Below are 21545 nucleotides of genomic sequence, written 5' to 3'. Positions count from 1 at the left end.
GTGGTTCTCCTGCTGCCTTAAAGGTTAATAGATTTCCCGCCCTCCTTGTGCAGCGAAGCGCTGAACGGGAGTCATGGCCATGTCATATGCACAGCACACTTGTCCATTTGAGACGTACAGCGAAGGCAGGTTGACAGGAGCTTGAACAGGTCCTCTTTCCTCAGATTGAGCTGCAAATGCCTCCTTTGGATCTTTTGAAACATTTTTGGCATGTTTCACATAAAAGACTGCTCTCAAAGAAAAAAAACAGACGCACTTTCAAAATACACACATTTGCGGCTATGAAACTGTTTGAGTGGTTTAAACCCCGAAAGCACTATCCAGTTGCTTGAGTGCATTTTGTCTCTGGGTGCCATGTTTCAGAAGGAATAAGCTTCAAACTCAGGCCAAGCTGTGTGGTGGTGTGTGCCGCGAGTGGAAGCCGCAACAGTTAGTAACCATTAAGGGACTCCCGCTGTTCGCCCATACAGGCAGGGGAGACGGAGAAGAAAGACGGGGATCGAGCTATCAGAAAGGGCACGGCGAGAACCGATGGGGCAAATTGATTTCTCTCGGGGAGACAGCGGCACTGATGATCATGCATCGTATGTTGTGTTACATAAGCATCCTGCCGCAGCTGAAGGGAGTGACAGAAGTAAACAAGGCATAATTGCGAATACAAACAATCGGTAGTGACAGGGTCATAGACGCTGGGCCGCTGGAAACCAGGGGGGAAATCCTGCACTGGGGAGTCTCCAGGAAATCCAGCCGTTCTACTGTGGGCTCGATAGCTGTGAGATGCAACATGACAGTCGAAATCGATTTATATCTCCAATACTTGTCTGGCTTTTAAATGGCTCTAAAGTGACAGTATTTGGTGGTGACAGCTTTTATTTCTGTAATGAACTGTATTCATTTGAAGACTTATTGTTCTTTTTCAGCAGTTGTGGGTTACACAATATCCCTGTTGTTGGAACATGAGGAGGAGAGATGAGGGGAATTGGGAGCTGGAAGGGAGAAAAACAGGAGAAAAGCAGCTGAAAATTACCTTAATACATTTTTGATGAGACCTTCAGACGAGATGTCCTCGCTGACTGGATTACCATCATCATCAAAGCGCACCTTACAACATGACTACATAATTTGTGTCCAGACAGAAGAAGAAACACCTACATTCAAATGATGATTATGATGATTACATAGAAAAAAAAATCTATATCCATGCTGACCCTGTGAGGTTGCAGCAGACAGTTTTCTGCTTTTTCGCTTAAAAACCTACGAGCATCGGAAATGGAAGCATGGATTTCGGATTAAGAGCAACAGACTTTGGAACGATCGCTGCCCACGGCATCTTTTTTTGACTCCATCCTGACCAGCCGCTTGCGCCCCAGGCAGGAGGGGAAGGGAGTTTGGATCGGAGCCACGCTAATCCATTTTGGACTTAAGGCTGCTCCTGCTGATGTCCAGTTGCAGGGAAATAAAATGCACAAAATAGGACCAAACAAACTGCGTCTTTACAGAGACCTGTCTACACCGCAACAAGCCGAGCTGACAGAGCTGAAGGTGGACTCTGTGTTTACGTCATTGATGCTTGGTGCTCAAACACAGTCAAAGTTGGTGGACAATGTTTTCCTGATATTAAACTTTTAACGTGTGTTAACAGACTGACCATATTGTCCACGATGTCCGTCAACATGTCCGCGTTCCAACACCAGCCATCACGACACACATCAGAACTCATCACTCATGGCTCGGACCACACACATCTTCAAACTCGGCCTTCATTTTCGAACGTGCTCGCATTGCCACCCCAAGAAACAGTGTGAAAAATCACAACAGTCCCTTATTTATTTAAACTCTATTAACACAATTAATGAATGATACTGTAAATTAATTACAGTTGTTGTGCCACACGCCATAAAAAATATAATCGCTCATAATCTCAAGCTTAGTTAATAACAACTGATGATGAAAACTCTGAAATATCAAATATGAATACGACAATGCCATCGTTAAAGATGTCTTTAAGGGAGTTTGAACTTTTCATCCCAAACATGTCTTCATGTATGTTTTAAACAGTCATCAGTGACAGAATAATCAAATCATAGGGATTTTGTTGTATTGCAACAATCTTCAGTTTTAAACAGCTACCACTAATACCTGCAGTTCTTGGAGGAGTTAAAGCATAGATCAATGAATGAAAGCTCAGCCAGAGTACCAGCTTTTGGTCTTATTCATATCTTATTTGAAAAGATAAAAATGTCTCTGTACCATTCACAGAGAAGTCGGCAGGTCAAATTTATATGGACACTAGATTTCTTTGTACCATCATTTGTTGAGCTTGTTGTACAGCAGAATAGGCATTGATTCATCTAAGTGCCAACTGCTCTGATGGGAATAGCTCACTTTTCATTACAACCGAAGCCAGAAGCCCATTCATTAGCAGCGGAGTCGTCCTGCCTGTCTCTGTTGATGGCCTCGCTGATTAGATTCTTAGTGCTCCACTTTTTTAACATCGCGTCCATGCTCATGAAACGAGAATAATCCATCTAGAAAAAGACATTTTATCTATTGTCAGGCGGGCGGCGTTCGCTGTCACAAGACCAGCGTGGAGCCTGGCAGCAGACATTAATTTGAAGGGGTTGTTCAGTTTTTCAGTCCTCTCAAAAAAAGTGTTTCTCTCCTGATTGTCGGAGCCAAGAAAGTTTACAGTCAACACGTTTCAGCACAGTGCTGTATCATCAAAAATATATACAAGCCAGTCTTTAAGGGAATTATACTCATGTTGGTGGAATGAAGACTGAAATATATCCCAGACAAACATTGTTAGTAGTGCAAGTTGTCCTCATCAGAAAAATGAAACAGCTTATGACAACCCAAATTTACCTCTCTTGTTTGGCAGCGACCTCTAGTGGCCATATTGATTATTAAAGCAGCAAAGGAGGAAGTTGGGTAAAGTCCTATAATAAGGGACAAGTCCACACATGGAGGAGGTTGGGGATGGATGGTCGGGTCAAACAACGACAGGACTTTTACCCAGGAGACAGTCAACAGTCAGTTATTTTAACTTACTGCTCATCACTCAGAAACTTCTGATTAACTGCTCCAACGGTCCAGACTCAGATCGACGTGGGGATTGAGCTTTAACCTTTGTAGCCCAGTCGGCTCCACATTTTAAACCCCTCAGTGATCACAGATTAAAGAGACAAAAGCTGATTCTGTTCTTCGCAGTCTAATTGGCATCAATGTAGAAGCAGCTGTTTGCTTTAGTAGCAAGGTTTGCACATTCAACAGTGTTCCCCGGTGTTCGAAGTTGCATGATCCAAAAAGTGGTGGACATGATTCACACTTGTTCAGTTCGTTTTATCCCATCCCCACCAAGTATATTACATCATTAAAAACCCACACGCCTCTTGTGATCTCTGCAAAAAGGGGCCTATTATCATAGCAGGATCACGGGTTCGGAGCCGTAGGTGAGCAGGAAATATTCAATGATTTCTGAGCACTTTGAGCCCGAGAGTTAATGCATTTATTATTAAAATAAAACTGCCTGACTCATGAGTCACAATGCAAAACGGTTGAGTCGACTGCAGGCTTTTCTGGCAGTGACTGGCACGTCTTAACTTTCTTGTCCTTGTGTCAGGAACATTCACATCACTCTTAAACAGATCATTTGGCTGTGACAAAGTTTGCGATGAAGACGCGGAGCGAGCCGCGACTCTGAAAGGCTTTTCTCTGCTCGGAGTGGAGATTGCTCACTGGGCAGAGACGTCTCCATTGTACCCGACTGCAGTGTGTAATCTGCCTGATGTTAGTCTGTTCGGTCCTGGAAATGACTGTTTGCCACCATATTTGTAATTGCAGCTTTAAATCTGTTGGAAACCATATAAACAAATACTAAAGAGAAGCAAAAACACAACTATTGATTTTAATGTCTGGCTTATAGATAGAGATGGGTTACAAACATGTATATTTTATATAAACTTAACTTTTAGGAGCTGTTATTCAGGTTTATATGTGTGTTTAATCTTATGGCTGAGTTGGATATGCCCTCTGGCTTTATCTCTCTTTTTTATACCATTATGAGCAGCAGCCCGGGATAATTTTGTTGTTTTCCAAGTCCAGCCTGAAAGCAAAGAGCAGTCCGACTTGTTTCATCTGGTTTAAGACCTACTAGTTCTGATGCCTGGGTTTCATTTTTCAGTGGAAGTTTTGGTGCCATTGTAAATGTTTCATTGCCAAATTTAGTTTTCAATGCCAAAATTTTAAAACAATGTTCTGGCCCCATGAAATTGAAAAAGTACGCAATAAATAAAATGTATAAACAGTAGAAATGTTGTGAAATTTGAAGGCCTCATTGAAAATAGACTGAATTTTTAGTCCAACAAGAATAAGGCGACATTCACAACATATTTTTGACCCGACATTCATGTCAGCGGGTGGAGGTGATGGAGTTACAGATGGGAAGGCTGCCAAGCCAGTGACCGCGGCTCAAGCTTGACTTTGGGACAGTTTCCAGCCCCGATTGTGGTGACACGAAGCCGGGACATTTTCCAGCTCTCTGCGGCGACCACAGCAGGTATTAAGAGCCAAAACATGATCTTTTCTGAGTCTTTACTCGGTGGTTTGTGAGTCTAAAGCTAACCAGAGTAAAACTGCAACTTAAGGAAGGTTAATTTTCAACATCTAGTGGTTTGCAGACACGCACATTGTCAAAGTTTTTTCTGTCGGCTGGTTTGTTTGGGTTGCTCTCTATCAATGCACTGTAATTTAAATCTATATCCATGTGATATTTTTATCTGCAAGGTTACCAGTAACTCAGACTGTCAGATAACAGTGACAAAAACACATTATTCCTCTCTGAAATGTTGTGGAGTGGAAGTATAAAATGACAAATGGAAACACTCAAGTGAAGTACAAGTACATCAAAACTTTATTTTGGAAGACAAAAGGTGACGGAGGCGCAGCGTCCTCTCCTTTGTTGTCTCCTGCCAGCTGGACTCTTAAGCAAATCAAAGAGCGCTGCCAACAGGTCTGAGCACACTGGCAGTACAATTACTGGACGTCCGCTCCCTTTCCTTTTTTGTCCTTCACAAATCCATTATGGCCTCCACTACCTGAACCTTTCATCAGACCTGAGAGCACATTTTGATGGACATGCAGCCGGCTGTCGGGCCAATCAAGAAGTCCGGGAGGCTCCCTGCTCGCAGTGTGATGCTGAAGCCGCCAACGGAGAATAATGAGCCGAGTCCTGCCTGTGACCCACAGCTAATGCAGCGCGCTTCACTCCCCCTGCCATTCTCCCTCACAAACATCGATGTCGGCAAACAAGAACGCTCGTTTCCCGCAACTGTTCCTACTTCATGTATAATTGCTAATGAAGCAGCTTTAGAGACACCGGTTGCCTGCGAGGCGCAGTAAGCCGTTACATTATTGGGGTTAGGGGCTAATTGCAAGCAAACTGAAATATGACTGATATATTCACGGGCTCGACAGAATCCTATTAACAGAAGTGAGGAATACATATCAGTGTTGACATGTCTGAGGCGTCCTGCGGCTAAGCTGAAATGTAAAGCTATGTGTGACCTGGAGTCAGTCGCATGCACACAGACGCAAATTAAGCTAATTTATGCACGAGCTGTGCAGGAGAGGAGGACAAACCTGTAGTCACATCAGAGAAGCGATTGTAGGAGCAAATTCCTCTGAGCAGCAAATACATTCGTTAAAGAAGCTTCGTCATTTGTTAGAATGTGTTTCTCAGGAAAAAGTGTAACGTCACAGGAGCTAATACTATAAATAAAATAGGTTAATTAAAAGGAATAAGATACAAGAATTGCACAACTTTCCAACTTTCCACTCATGTAGCATCTCCATCTGAGTGCCGCTGTTAGCAACGCGGCTACCGTCCAAGAGAAAACAACCACAAGAATCCCAATTTGACCGAGAGACACTGATCTTAGTGCTGTGAAAAGGCAGAGTAAAACACCCAGTTGTTTTAATTAGACGTCAGGTTTTGATACTTACAGATCTAGCAGAAAGATGCTCACGTCCGGGTGGTAAGCGGAAACACATATCAACGGGGAAACACCTCACCTGCTCTGGAGCACATTCAAGTTAACAGATCATCACATATAAAAGCAGTGAAAATAACATAAATCATAGAGGATCCCGTTTAGCTTGATCTGCACATCGTGATAGGCGAACTACTGTCTTTTTACTATCTAACTAACTGCTTTTTATATTGATGTTAACTTACAACAAGGACAGATTGAAGCACTAAAGCCTTGTACTTGTTATTAGATATTAAAGTACTGTCATAACGTATCTGGACCATTTGGACATATTGCATTTCCCGGCTTCTCTTCCAATGCTTAGCTGCCGTGCTGATAAAGGCAGATTGAGGCCTGTAGTTTCCCCAGTAAACACACTGCACTCTTCGGCTCCTGCAGTCCCTCCTGAGACGCCGATTTTCTTGGATTATACTCGTCCTTAAGAGCCTCTATTGTCAAGCTTGTAATTATTTTTTTTTTAATTGCTTGACTTCCCTAGTTTTTTCCCCTCAGGGTTGTAGTAGTAAGATGTAAACATACATGCACCCAGACGATATAAGAATACATCTGGGCACCATTAGTTTCATAGAATACACAAAAGTAATTTTAGTCAGAGCTACTTGTCTCCAGATGACAGGTCAGTGATATAATAAACCAGGAGTGCCACAGTAACCTAGAAAAGGTCCCTGTTCATATCTCCCTGTTCTGAGCTGCACTCGAAAGAGAAAACGAACTAGTTACTCTTGACCTCGAACCTTACCATACAGCGCAGGCAGGGAGAAGGAAGAACATGCTGTACTTTCCATCCTGTCCGATCTTAAGACACATATACTGGAAAGAAATATCAAACTGACAGATTTTTGTAAAAATACAGCTCTCACAGGGTTCTTGTTGCAAATTCATTCAGATTTATTTACATTAGAGCATCCGAAGACTCAACGGACGGACAAATACTGACCTGACATTCGATGTGTGCGTGTAGATGTGTGTGTCAGACATCAGGAAACGGCGTGCTGGAGCTGAACTTTAAAGGTGTCTTCTAAATGTTCCTCGAATCAAAGTACAGGGTCTCAGGAAGGAGACGGGAGGAGCAGGGGACGGGATAACTCTCCTCTGTAGTCATGTGTTGGGGGACATGATGTGCCCACATTGAATATCAAGGGAGACATCATCATGTTTTCATGCCAAAATCATTTCACGCTTGCAAATCTTGACACGAGACTCCACGACGGTTGCTCGATCGGTGACCGCTGTAATTGTAAGCTTGTTGTCATGACAGTCTGTTGGTGATAAGGAACAGGAAATACGTCCAGCTCTCAGCATTGTTCAGTCAGCGCTAAAATCCCACGTGATTTATTTCTCAATCAGCGAAAATTCTTGGCACCTACAACAGCTTTCTCTAAAGCCACGAGACCGTAGTTCACCCTGGCGTGTGTGCTGTCTCAGTGCTAAGAAGAGAAAAGCCAAAGGGGAACTTCGGCCGGCATTGACGTGCTGCCACAGCTGCCCCAGTGAACCTGCGGCCGATCCCTTAAAGCGCTACACAGCGAAAGTGTTGCTGACCTGCAGTCTGTGTCAGATGTCTGCCGCTGCTACCAGCTATTAATATATAATGGACGGAGTGATGAGATAAATCGCTGCCTCAACCTTCATCCATCAACGCCGCTTCAACACAATCGACTATAACTGAAGAATCAGCAACTGGGCAGCAGGTTAAGCTCCCTTTTTTTTTTTTGCTGGTTTAAAGAATATTGTTGCTCTAGTTTTCATTAAAGGGGCACTAAAGAATAAAAATCAAACGCAGAATATTAATATTAATGAGGTAATAATACAAATTTAGACTTTGAATAAACAAGCTGTTTTCTCAGAGGAAAATAAGGTCCCAGAACACAGTTTGAAGCTGGAGAGGTGGCAGGGTCCGCCACATATAAACAAAGTAAAACAGTGTGAAATTGTGTTTGAGGTCGGTTTCTTTATTTTGTTTCTTCAGGCATTAAAATCAGTCTCTTCCGATTCAAATTTCTTCCCGTAAACTACACTGAGCACCTTTGAATAATAAATACTAATTGTATATGTCATTAGATAAGGAAACACAGAAATGCCGTTCACCTCTTTGTTATTGTTGGTTAAAGTAGCAGCAGCCGCAGCAGTATTAGCTCAGGTATCATATCAAACAGGTGTGCTAATGAGAGGCTTCTTCACTCTCACCTAATGACACCTTCACTGTGGCTGCAATAACAGAGTAGCGCAGCATCCATAAGCACGACTATCCAGAGACCTATCACTGCGTCCCCGGCGGTGTTTGTTTTGCTCCGCGAGGATTTGCGGCAAGAGGGACTTGTCGATGTTTTTCATTGTATCAAAGCCCAGGCCATTTAAATCTCAGACGATCTCCAAAGTACAGGCAGATTTAACTTCTAAGGTCGCCTGCTCGGTCCTCAGACAGAAAATAAGGAGCACTTCTGTTGAAGGAGAGGGGCTGGTAGCATATAAAATCACACCGGCGACATGAAGGAAACAGCAGGAAATCACGCAGCGTTTCTCTCAACACAGCACTCAGGTGTACCGGAGCCGCAGCGAGCTGTCTAGACGACGGCTGACCTTTCTGTTGTGACCAGAGCTTCGCTGGATTTCGAGGCTTTTTTTATGTGCTTGGTTTTGCATAACCAGAGCCGACTTGTTAACAAACCTTGACCTTTTTCTATCACGAACAGCATTACACTCCCACAAATGCGGATTCATTTTTTTAAAATCGTGCAAAGTCTATCCGGTTTTCCACACTCTTGTAAGAAAGTTTAATTAATAATATCCTCTGTCTTATTTATTAGATGAGAATGTGCAGGGAACAGGCTGCACTTTGATTGACATCCCGCCCCCAAAAATTATCCAACCCTTTGGCACAAACTGTTTTGTTCCGTCGCAGCAGCACAGCAGACAGACCTCGGGCAACCTCAATAAACTTTTTCCTTCCGAGCGCGACCTTCGTTCGTCAGGTGGGATCTCGGCGCGATTGTTTGTCTTGTGACGTTAGTGTCAAACACCTCCAGTGCCGCGTCTGAAAAGCCAACAGTTTGTCTTTTCTCTGGCTTCAATCCAGAACCACCTGCCGAGTTTACCTGAGGAGCTCAGGCTGTTTCCTCGTCCTGTCGTCCACGACAAAACAACAGCAACGAAATTCGCAGATGCATTGCTACGTTTTGAAGAAACTGCCCCCTCACATTTGGATTAGTCCCGGCGAGGAAATCACATCCCTGCAGGATGCAGCAGAAAGAAGGATGTGAATAAACGACAACCGGCAATTAAATTTAATAAGCACCATCTTACACACCTGAACGTGCTCCTCTCACATCCCTGTTGGTTATATTTCTGCCCGTGACCGATGTTTTGTTGACACAGCTTGTCTCTGTTTGGCAGAATCTTCCACACTATTCCCATCAGCACATGATGATTTGACAGTTTCTGACTGATGCACCTGCAGTTCGGGCGCGGATGATTCCGAACCCCTTCGAGCCGCGGCGTCTCATGTGGCTTTCAAAACAAGAAAATCCCGACCAGCAGTCGCAGTGTTTGTCATGAAGATTAAGGCCCCAAACTGCAACGTGTCTGCTGGATTCCAGATGAAACCTTTGAAGTAATAACCCACTGCAGTGTTTTCAGCTTGGTTTGTCCACAAATAAATGTTGGAAGTGTGCGTTCTGCCAAACCACAGATTTACATTTCTTTGCAATTTTACGTTATGTCAGCAATGATTATGCTCTTATTAGGTTTAGGCGCAAAAACTACGTGATTCGGGTTTGGAAAGGTGATGTTTTGGCTTAAAATACGTCTGGACACACGTTTTTTTTTGCTGCAAATTTTCCCAAAGACGTGTCAAAAATACGCAGTTTTATTGTCACTAACAAAGCCGGAAAATGTAGCGATGTCTTATCCAGTAGTCTCGTGCTTATGCTTGGGAAATATCTTGTAAAATCTTTGTAAAATTGCTTGTTTTTATACTTTTAGATTAGCTTGTAGCTGCATTTTACGCTTGCCATGCCCGACTGACTAGCTGCTGGCTGCGGCCTTGTATTTAACAAACGGATATGAAAGCGGTATCTGTCCTCTTGTCGAACTCTCCGCCTGAAAGCAGAAGTACGTATTTCTTTTAGAGTTTGTAATTTAAGCCTGATGGAGGAACCACAAAAAAACCCCTCTTTCTTTCAGCACGATGCCATTTTCTGATATTTCCTAGTCGGAGCTGAATTAAATAACAAATACTGAACAAAATAAAAACATTTTCTGGTGTAGATTTAGTCCAAGTTAACTTTTTCCACAGTAACATTATTATTATCATCTGATTATCTCCAGTTAACACAAAAAACCCCAATGTAAAACAGGAAAAATATACATTCTGCCCTTTCTGTCTTCATGTTTGTCGTGTTGGTGTCTTGTTACTGCAGAGGAGAGTCTATTTAAGATGAAGCATCTTTCATACTGTCAAAGCTAATATTAGCTCCTTATCCCCTCTTGAAATTATGTAATATTATCTCAATGGAAGGCAGCGGTGGTGTTTACTGTACACATGGGTTTTATCCCTCAGTCACTCCAGGAGAGCTTACCCTGCAGGAGATTTAGAACAGGATTACCGAAGCAGGGACTCGGAGGTACACCCACGCTTAACCAATTGTTTGAATCGAGGGGATTTGACAGCACAGCCATTAACACCTCATATCCAAACAGAGCTGCTGTTGATCTGCTTGCTCTGTTTTGTGAATTAAGAGACGGGTTAGAAAAATACATGCTCCCGGAAGAGCCAGCCTCTTCGTTTCGACTGGAGGACGTGTGATAGCGGAGATATTTATAATAGCGGCACCTCTGTGGTAATCTGCCACGGTGCGAGAGTGGCATGACTCAAAGTTATTTTCACTCCTAAAAATGCCAGGGACTGAAAGAAAAAGGGGAAATAACAAAGCAACTGCAGCACCACAGACACGGTGCCGTGGATTTATCGATACACAGCACAGTTGAGCTACTGATACTTCAGAGCCATGTCGCGGCCTTAGAATCTACCATGCAGAAACCACAATCAGACAAAGGATCAGTGAGCAGGCACAAAATACTCAACTTAACACACCATATTTTGCTTAAGCGTGGGCAGTCGCCCCCCCTCGTGGCCCAATTGTTGTAAAAAACATGCGCTAAAGTGCCCTCCTGAGAGCCAAACCGCGTGCTAAAGTGCCCTCCTGAGAGCCAAAAAAGTGTGCCAAAGTGCCCTCTTGGTTGGCAAAACACACTAAACTGCCCCCTTGGCTGGTTAAAACATGATAAACTGCCCTCTTGGGCGACAAAACACGCCCTAAAGTGCCCTCTTGGGAGCCAAAACACTCGCTTAAGTGCCCTCTTGGGAGCCAAAACGTGTGCTAAATTGTCCTCTTGGGAGCCAAAACGCGCGCTAAAGTGCCCTTTTTTTCGCCCCTGCCCTTCAAAAAGTCTGCGCACGCCACTGCTCTTTTAGCTCTGTTTTTGGTCTCCACCAACTCCTTGGAAGAGTGATTTTAACTATGTAGCCGCTCATTGCTTCACTATGTACACAAGCTAGCTGTGTCGGTCTGCAGTTTTGTGCTGTGCAGGAAGTGCACGGTGGAGTTTTATAGCATGTTCGCTTGAAACCAGGCTGATGACAGCTGTTACAGCGAATCAATACGGTAAAGTTGTGGACTTTAAAACCAGAACAAGGAGCTGAAAGATGATAAGACACAAGAAAATTGTGGGCTTTGTCACAGTGCACTGTCCTTTCATCCATTGTTAATATAAAAATATTGATTAGAGGATCTTTAAGCCGTCATATCTCTCTTACCATCGACCACAAAGCTGCCGTCCCTTAAAGTATATTTGTTATATAACTATTAAATACAAAATCATCCGTTGTTATGAAAGAGTTAGGGTGGGTGAGTTTTATCGATTCCTCGCCACAAAACTAATAACGCTGCTCTTATCTCCAAGTGCCCGTTGAAACTGTATAATAACACACAATTGGAATCACATGCACACAAAGAATGAAGTGTCTCTTATTTTGAAGGAGGACAAATCTTGGACGAGGCAGTAATGTGATCTCCAATAGTCAGACAGACAGCAGAGTGTAGGCTCGCTGGAAACATAATCACATTTATGACAGAAGCTCGTCACATCTCATCAGTCAGAGGAGCAGAGAGAAGCCGGGATGATCCGTTTTGTTGTCCGTCCGGAGAGCAGAGTGGGGATATCACTTCATCCACTTCTAGCATATTAAGCTGCGGCTAATTTAATTAATTGGATGAGGCTTAAACCACACGGAGAGCGTCCTCCACATCGCCCACTCACAGGCTCGTCTGTAATCACACCCTTCACACATCTTCATACCTGCAGCGTTAACAAACGACAGGTTTTCACAGTAAATCCAGACAGTAAACGTATTATCTTGTTTGTTTCTTCGTTGGCTAGCTAGTTTGTTTTAATCATTTTGTTGTCTTCCTTTGTACAATTTGTCTTTTCCCTGGAGTGGCAGCACCTTGTTTGTTAGTGCACAATTAAATATTCAATTAAAGAAAAAATTACATTCTAACAACAGACGGACATGTCATTAACAGTTTCACAGACCTACAAGTAATCCAACAAGGTACACATGCTAACAGGCTAAAATGCTATCAGGCCAACATGCTGACAAGCAATGTTCATCACTGTAAATTTACTGTACATGTGTGTGATTGCAATGACAGCATCATAAATTTATTTTACATCAAACGACTGTATTTTCACAGTAAATTTATGTCCACGTTACCATAGAAACATAACATATTTCTCTATTTTACTGCAAAATAATTACAATACACTACTGTGAATTTACTGCAACTATTCGCTTGTAATGTACCGTACAATACAGTAATCATTTTTATAGTGTGTTATCTTTTTATCTTACTTATTCTGACCCTTTTTAGAACCAAATAAACTCAAATATTTTATCCTCCTCATGTCTTTCCTCATAACCTTTAATTACTTCCTTTCCTGCAGAAAATAGAGGCACATTCCAGAATTAAAGGTTTGTTTCATGGTGTGGGTGATTAATACCTTTTGATGACTGCCATGTATGTGATTAATGTTCATACTGAATCCCACACCCTTCTGGCACAGTCTGTGACAACATCAGACCTCTCGATTCCTGAGTCTCGTCCAAATCCATTATTTACACAGTGTGATGTGGGTGTTGTTATACTGGTATCAGTACACTGAATGCAAACAGCCAGAAACAGAACAGCGTGTGGGAAATGCCACTGAGCATATGTACCTTTTGATTCTCCGTCTATTACCCAGAGAGACTCGAGGTTTGTTTACCCTCAAGGTGAGTTTAAACTTAGAAGCATCAAACTTGTTTGGCAAGACAGTTTTATTAGATGCCATATTGGCAAGAGTGAGTTTAAGTGAAGCCTCAGAGTGAAAGCCAATATACTGCCACTAAGAGAAAACATTACGTCTCTGTAATTGCAAACACACATCATTCAAGCTTGGATGAATCTGAGAGAATTGTTTGACCGAAGGGCTCAGTTAATAAAATGGGAAAACACCCAACAGGATAACATGGACTCTGTTAAAGATCTGTTATTTCCAGGAAAATTAAGATACATGTTTAGACTTGTTCTCAGTCAAATTCAATTAAAAGGGGCTTTACTGGCATGAAAGCTTCAAGAGAAATATTGCCAAAAGCATCCAAGGACAAAGACAAGGCAACTGAAACTTAGCCCCGTCTGGTGGACAACCAGGGGGAGGAAGGTCAGTGGCGACAATGAGACAAGAATTAGTCAGCTAGCAGTGGCGTGCACAGACTTTTTGAAGGGCAGGGGTGAAAAGAAGGGCACTTGAGCGTGTGTTTTGGCTCCCAAGAGGGCACTTAAGCATGCGTTTTGGCTTCCAAGAGGGCACTTAAGCATGCGTTTTGGCTTCCAAGAGGGCAGTTTATCATGTTTTAACCAGCCAAGGGGGCAGTTCAGTGTGTTTTGCCAACCAAGAGGGCACTTTGGCACGCTTTTTTTGTTCCCAAGAAGGCACTTTAGGGCACGTTTTGGCTCCCAGGAGGGCACTTTAGCTGGCGTTGTGCACATCACTGTTAGCTAGTATCCTATTTACTAACTGTATGTTCACTCAGATTCTGGTGTTAATGATCCGTGTTGTTCTTGTTGTTGGTTTATAAAACAAACGGCCAGCAGCAGAACCGATACTGCGGGTTGTGAGCTGTAGTTGTCCCGGTAAACACGCCATCCTGTTCGGCCGTCGCAACTGCAGTGTCGCCGAGATAGTTAGTTGGAAGAGCTGCTTCGGAGGATGAGTGATCCAGAGAGGAGGAGCTGCAGAGCGGGAGAGAGGCTGAAGAGGTCGGTGTGTTTCCCAGGGAGACTACAGCTTATCAACCACGAGAAAAACAGACATCGCCAGAGGTACTGCGTGAGCTAACAGCTTTTAGTTAAGAATAGAGATCGCAGTCATCTAGTGGAACCCAAAGTAACCCATCAGGTTGTCACACAGTCTGTTTTTACTCTGCGAGCAGTATATCTCTTCTGTTTCCTCAACTCTATAAAAGTGCAATACTAATTTGCTGAAGTGCTCCTTTAATTTATACTCTTTCTCTCTTGAAATCAGTTTTTGTAAAATTGCATAATCGACACTTGAGTAGACATTATGAGTATGCACTGAATGGATCGTAAATATAATTATTCTGTTTTCCTTCTTTTTTGAGTATTTTATTGATATTTCTATTCCATATAGTGAATTGAGATGTTATTCTGTTTATCACAGTTTGTTATCTGTCAGCTGCTGAGGGCACTCCTGCTGAACCATGTTGTTATTGCAATAGATTAAAAAGCATTTTAGAGCTCAGTGTAGACAGCACGTCTGACATTTCCCTGCCTACAATATTCAATTTGTGTGGTTTGTTTTTAATTTAGAAAGTCTGTTAAAACATTACCCATGATCCTCTAAAATCTCGATGTGCTTTCTTTTGCCGGGAAGCTGCAACCAAACATCCTCTTTTATTCGTCTCCTTCCATGTAATGTTTTCAAACGGGACAGAGCGATAAAAGCTGCAGAGCATAAAAACATAAAAAGGTCTTTGAATGCCTCATATTTTCTTCGAGCCCAAAATGACACCGTTGAACAGATGACTCATTTGTCTGTGTGCTTTGTGATTAAAAACGGTTGGCTTGGCGCGGCTCCTCTAGCCCACACTGTGTGATAGACAATTTGGTCAATTTAGCAGCAATTGCCCCCCAAAAAATGCTCATCTGGGTTTTTGCATTGGAATGATCAACAGGGTGGAATAAGTTCAGGTCCATGTGGTGTGTAACGTGCCTCCCGTGGCACAGCGTGTCCTGTCCACCCGACCAAGAACTACAAGTGATGCTTGTGTGTGTGCTCACATGTATGAGTGTGTTCTGAGAGCAGAGACGAGCTCGGTGTGCTGCAGCCTGTTGCTAGGTTTCCCTGCGCCGTACCTGGCAGGAGATCAACCGAGCAGATGCTTTTGTCTCAGGAAAATGTCCAATTAGTTAGAGATCGTATCAGGTACACCGACAAACCAATGTGGTTTTTTTTTTGTTCATATATATGTATATATATTATAGGAAAACTTGTTTTTCCTCAGACTTGTTCTCATATAATACTATCACCTGCTGACCCAAGATGGAGACGTTTAATAAGTCTTATTAAACGTCTCCATCTTGGGTCAGCTGGTGAATCTTTCACAGACTCTGTTTATGTAAAACTGGCGTTATGTATTTATTTTCAGATTTCATCGTCTATATAATTGTTTCCATCTCTCTCTTGTTTTTATTTGATCACAATGTCTGTTTTCGACTGATATACGCGGACAAACCAAAATAACAGAAGTGATGGGGAAAATGAAACATCAACAACAGCAATAATATCGTAGCATTGGCAGATTTAGATCAGGCACCAGATCAAGAAGAAGCTCATAAGCGGACCTTGAGTCGAAATTGTTTGGTCAAAACAGAATCAAAAATGAACTGTCATTATATACAGAAGTGATGCAGAAAGCAAGACAACAAACACAACCTGTCATTTTGACCACTGTGTATTTTGACTGCACAGATGTTTGTACCTTTGCACTGTATAATCAGTGGAAAATATGAAGTGGTGGCATTTTCGTTGCGTAACCCTTCGTGCGTACCTCCAGGACGAATATACGTTTGTTCAGCAACAAAATAAAAGCCACATATTTGCAGAAATAGTGAGCAGAGAAAGTTCTAGTAGTTTGGATTTTTAGTTTTGTGATTTCCTGCTTTATGTTGAAAGTATATCCTCATGTGTCATGTTTCCAGTTCCTGTCTTTGTCTGTTTTTCTGCCCTTTTTCTGTATACACGTGTTCCCGTAGTTAATCCTTCCTGTGGATATAAGCCTTTGTTGTCGCATGCATCAACCTGGACATCAACTATTACTAAAGCTCACTTTTAGTTTTTAAAACCTCTGACAAGATTTACACTAATTTTCTGACAAAATCCATGACAGCAACTGAGAAAACCTCTGAACTCTGGGTGGGTTGTCATGGATATACCCTTATGTTGGCCATTGTGCAACTCAGATAAGACATGATGTACATAACATCGTATGATCACAATGCAAATGTAACAGCATGGAGAAATTTAAGAAAAACCTATATTTTATTTGTATGACACAAAAAGCTTGTCAAAGTATTTTAAAATCAGCAAAACAAGATGAATGCATACATAAACAATGATACTGCTCATACACTCCTGCCAATGTAAATGTATGTAATTATTGCTTTAAAAGCTTGGCTTTCCAAATGTTGAATGGGGAAGAAAATGTAAAAACATGTTTGTTAGACCGCCCACTGTGTGTTTTAATGAGTAATTCTGAATGTAAAGAGGAGCTTTGTTTACAGAAACCTCTGCAGGGCTCCTTAAACGCTGATAATAGACATATATTATTCAGCCCGCTTTTCCCCGAAGGTGATGGAAAGCTTTGGTTCTTTTAATCTGTTTACGAGGCTGTAATTCAACGTTATATCAGCATTCAATTGAAGATTTTTATCATCACTTTTTTAATGCTTTGCTTTGTCAGGGTCCTGAAAATATATCACCTGTTGGTTGTTTCAATTGGGACACCTCAGGAACACTGATTACACGGCCTTTGTGAATATATAAATATATATTTTTTTTAATTATATCTTCACAGGAGAGGTGCTATAATGTCAAATGTAAGAAAAGGTGAATCACAGTCTTGTAACTTTTGCAGCTGTGGAAGGAAAGAACAATGTTGAGTTTTTATAATGGGGATTTGTGGTGGTAAATGTCATGCAATTTTCACGCTGTGATCTGGATACAACCACCTAGTGACCGGCAATCATAGTCAGACACGTTATTTCTTGTAACTTCGGCAATTCTCACACCAGTGTGCAATTCCTTTTACTATTTCCATCCCAGTAGTGGCGATTACTCTGGCGTAATCATATAACAAATGGAACCTGAACATCTCTTGACTTTTGCATCAACAAGTACATGTAAATATACATTAATATCTGGAAGTGTTTTAGCCGAATCTTTCTTACGTGCTGTATATTTGGCATTTTGTACATTTGTAATAAGTATCAGCTCGTTAAATTCTGACGTGTGTCGCAGAAGTAGTGAAGATAAAAATGCTAAGATATCGTCGAGCAAGACAGCAAAATGAATCCCAGTTATTTCCAGGAACAACTTCTCCGACAGCCTAATTAATTATAAAAGGATGTTGATGTGATGAGTCAATCAGTACTCAGCAGAACCAACGTAATTCTGTTGGTACCCTTAAAAGTACCAAGCTGGTTACGCGCTCCCACTTGTGAGGGTCACTGGGGATGTTCTGTCATAAGTGCTGGTGCTGTTGGCGATTTTGGTGCAATTTCATGTATAAGTGAGATGGGGGCTTTTCCCTGGTTGAGGGAAAAAAAGGAGCTTTCATAAAAATTCGTCCAGCGCTCACTTCGTCTGACCTCGGGCGACAGATGAAGGAATTTTCTTTATCTGCGGAAAACGCTGAAAATTCGGTTCTCGCTCCCTCAGCAGGGTTGTGATTGTGAAAAGTCAACCGGTCTTTATGTAATCTCACTCAAGTGCATTGAGTTGTTAATGTCATAGTTTGAGTTTGTGGTTTCTGTTATTTTCGTCTCGCTTTCTACCCCCCACCTCCGTGACTGACTGCCCCACCCTGACGTGTGTCACCCAGGTCCAATTATCCCCACCTCTCTGGAGTACATCCTCTGTGTGCTGCCTGCTCTCTCTGTCAGCTTGTCTGTTCCCTTTTCCCCGAGTCTGTTCCTGTGTCTCCGTCTCTGATCTCCCCGTGGTGTGTCTCCTGCTTTTGATTCCTTGTGTTGTCCTGTTTTTCTGTTTTTTTTTCTGTTTTGCTTTTGTCTCTTGGATGTCTCCCAGTTTTGTTATCTGCCTTTTTGCCTGCCTTGGGTTGTTGCTTCTTTTTTTAGATTCTGGATATATTTGATTTATCGCTTTTGCCCTGCATGCGTCTCAATTCGTGGAATCTGACGGTTAAAAGACGACCACGACGACATGCATGAGCAGATTTTGTGGCAAAACAAGTTGAATATGTTGACAGGGAGGATAGAACATTTTGTGACCGTCATTAAATTTGTTTCCCTAATAATGTTAAGTACATGTGCAGCTGCGGCAGGAGTGGTAAACACAGGAGGATGTTGACTAGGGTTGAGGTTAGTTATTATAAAACAAAATGTCAAGAGATACAATCGAGAGAGATTCTTGTTGGGGACGATTGCAATAAGAGTTTTGTGTAGTTCAGGGATTTCCTCGACAAATGTTTGAGGATATTTCAATTTAGTTGAACTTTTCTGAAGAGCAGTAATTGGCTACCACAAACGTCTCATGAACATATTGAGTAAAATGTTATGACCAATAGTAATAATGGACAAAAATACCAGAATAAGGACAACGCTGACGATTTCTACACTGTCCCTTTAAGAGGAACGATATCAGCGGCACTGTTGGCAGTTGCTTAATCAGTTCTGGCGACACCGTTTAGACCATTCACGAAGGCAATTAGCTTCTTTCTGTCACTGCTGAGGATCAGAGGACATCCACGACCTCCCACCAGCGTGTCAGACCATCTCAAAGAGCCACAAGTTGTTTTTTTATTCCCTTCTTCTTTTATCTCGTCATCCAAAAACGCCGTCGAGTCAAAGCCTCTGCGACTCATTCGAGGTCCATCTCTCTCTGGCCTCTGTCCACACGTGAGTGCTATGTTTCAGTCGGCTTTCAACATGGTCGCCCACAACTTTATTATTAGCCTCCTGACAATCAGGGAGTAATTATGGGATGTCAGGAGGGTTTTTTCTCCACGGTTGATGGACAAAGCTATTTGCGCCGTGTCCCTCTCTTTGTTAGAACAACATGCACTTAAGAGGCAGAGGGACGTGACACGCAGCGGCCCGAATGACTCTTTTCAGCTCACCAGGAATAGAAGCGCAGAGCTAAATGCCTGCAGTCAGTGGTGACGGTTGCTAGTGTCTTGTCACAGTATGTAAATCAGTTGTCACATGAGATTAGCCATGTAGAGCCCACTTGCTCTGTGCGCTGCTCCGTGTAGACGACATGCGTAGTGCATGCCGGATGTATGCTCGACGTGCAGGGAGAGAAACGAATCACCAAAAGAATCACTCAGTCAGAGTAATATCAATCAAGATGGGACATTCTCATGTTGTCAAATAAAAGGTTTGTCACGCCTTTTCAGGGGAAAAAAGTGGACAAAGACATGAGGCAAGTGGAAAATGGAAAATATGGTCACTGCTAAACTTCAGCTAAAAATGTATGTGTTTTTTCAAATATTGGATATCAGCCATGTCAAACACAAAGAGCTCGAAACACAGAAAACCACTATGTGCCTTCATTTATAATGTAGTTATTAAGGTTATTTTGTTGTTGTCGATATATTTTTCCGTGGTACTCTGGTTCCTCTTCACATACCTACAATCCATGATATTCATATGTAGGTTTAAATAATGTGGAGAATGTGTGAATTTTGTAGTTTAAATAAAAAAAAGATAATTTGATGAACTTGCTTTCAGATCTATTGGTAAATAAATCCGAGGATGGGAGTCGCCATAATCCGTGTCAAAAACAAAAAACGCGGACGTTTCTTAAAGTAAGTCAAAATGACAAAAGATTTAAAAAGCTCAAGTCCCTCTTAAGTGTGACATATATAAGAAACATTAAGAAAACAGTAATTTATCAATACCAGTGAACTCATTCAGAGCATTCACTCAATGGAGGCGTTCACTCAATGGAGAGCTCAATGTTCCCTTGCTGATATGTGTTCCCCATCACCACTGGGACTTAAGATTGTTGAAAACCAGCGTTCTTTCAACTAGATTTCTTCGTTTCTGGGTCAAACTGGGATTCTTACAGTTGTTTTTTGCTGCTAGTGGTAGCCATGTTGCCAACACTGTCTTTTCAGAATCGGCGCCAACAGTAACACCAGAGTGAAAATCTAGGACGGGCAAGTTGAAAGTTGTCATTTCTGTTTTTACTTGCGTGAGATGAATTCAGGTAATGTTGGCTTTTGGTTTCACATGAAACAAACACTTAATTCAGGCAATCTGGGAAAGAGAAAGATTTGGATTCCCTGCAGACGGGTAAGAAAATTGAAGATGCTTTGAAGAGCCGTGATGAATAGCACTTTAGCCAGGGGTTTATATGAGGGCATGGATTTGAACCTGTCAACTGAGGGGAACTCGGGGTCTTCGGGGACCCTTCCACCTTACCGCTCATTAATTATCACCCTGTCAGGTATGTTACATAAGATGTAAAGGTATGACAAAGGAATATGATCTCCGGGCCCTCATCAGCAGGGAGCTGAGTGATGAAATGAAACCGTCTCAGCGTCTCTTCCCTCAACTTTTGGCTAATGAAGGGATCGCTCATCCTTTCAAAATTGATCTCGGCAAATCCTGAGGGGCTCAACGACAGGGAGAGTTTAAACCCTGTCGCCTCAGCTGCTCTTCAGTCTCTGCATGGCAACTCAAGATTTGAGTCAAATATCTCTGGAACCAATCGATCCTCTGCTGCTCTTTGTTTTTATCGCAAGTGGTGTCACCATCCGTCCTGAGTGATCCGAACTGGACAGCTGTAGGTACAGGTACGAACAACCCCGATACGCATTGAGGATGTAATTGAGATCCGAACACTCAGATGACATTCGGAGGTGTTCAGGGACACATGTGACCACATTCTTTTAAAAAAGATGTTTGGATCTTTGTGATAGCGCTAGTTTCACCAGACTCCTTTAACAAATGGCGCGATTTTAAGAGTTGTTGCGTGAGGAGAAACTTAACAGACTTTGTGACACGGCTGTGGTGAATTCTAAATCATTCGCTTCTTCTTGTAAATTCGGCATTAAATTCAAAACAACAAGGTGTTTCTTTCTTTGTAAAAAGTGTCATCGCCGTAACCTGTACCTGCCAACCTTTA

General features: G+C 42.3%; 1 long non-coding RNA gene across 1 annotated transcript in view; it reads left to right on the top strand.

The window, feature by feature from the left end:
• Positions 1-14380, top strand: part of LOC115595882 (uncharacterized) — a 48297-nt gene extending 33917 nt beyond the window's left edge. The window contains exons 2-3 of the long non-coding RNA XR_003986821.1: positions 14185-14192; positions 14277-14380. This is a non-coding gene — a long non-coding RNA (uncharacterized LOC115595882). The remainder of the gene's footprint in view (positions 1-14184; positions 14193-14276) is intronic.
• The last annotated feature ends 7165 nt before the right edge of the window (positions 14381-21545 follow it).

This window comes from Sparus aurata, chromosome 14 (genome assembly GCF_900880675.1).
Source record: "Sparus aurata chromosome 14, fSpaAur1.1, whole genome shotgun sequence".
Classification (NCBI taxonomy): Eukaryota; Metazoa; Chordata; class Actinopteri; order Spariformes; family Sparidae; genus Sparus; species Sparus aurata.
This window is presented reverse-complemented; position numbering and strand designations above follow the sequence as displayed.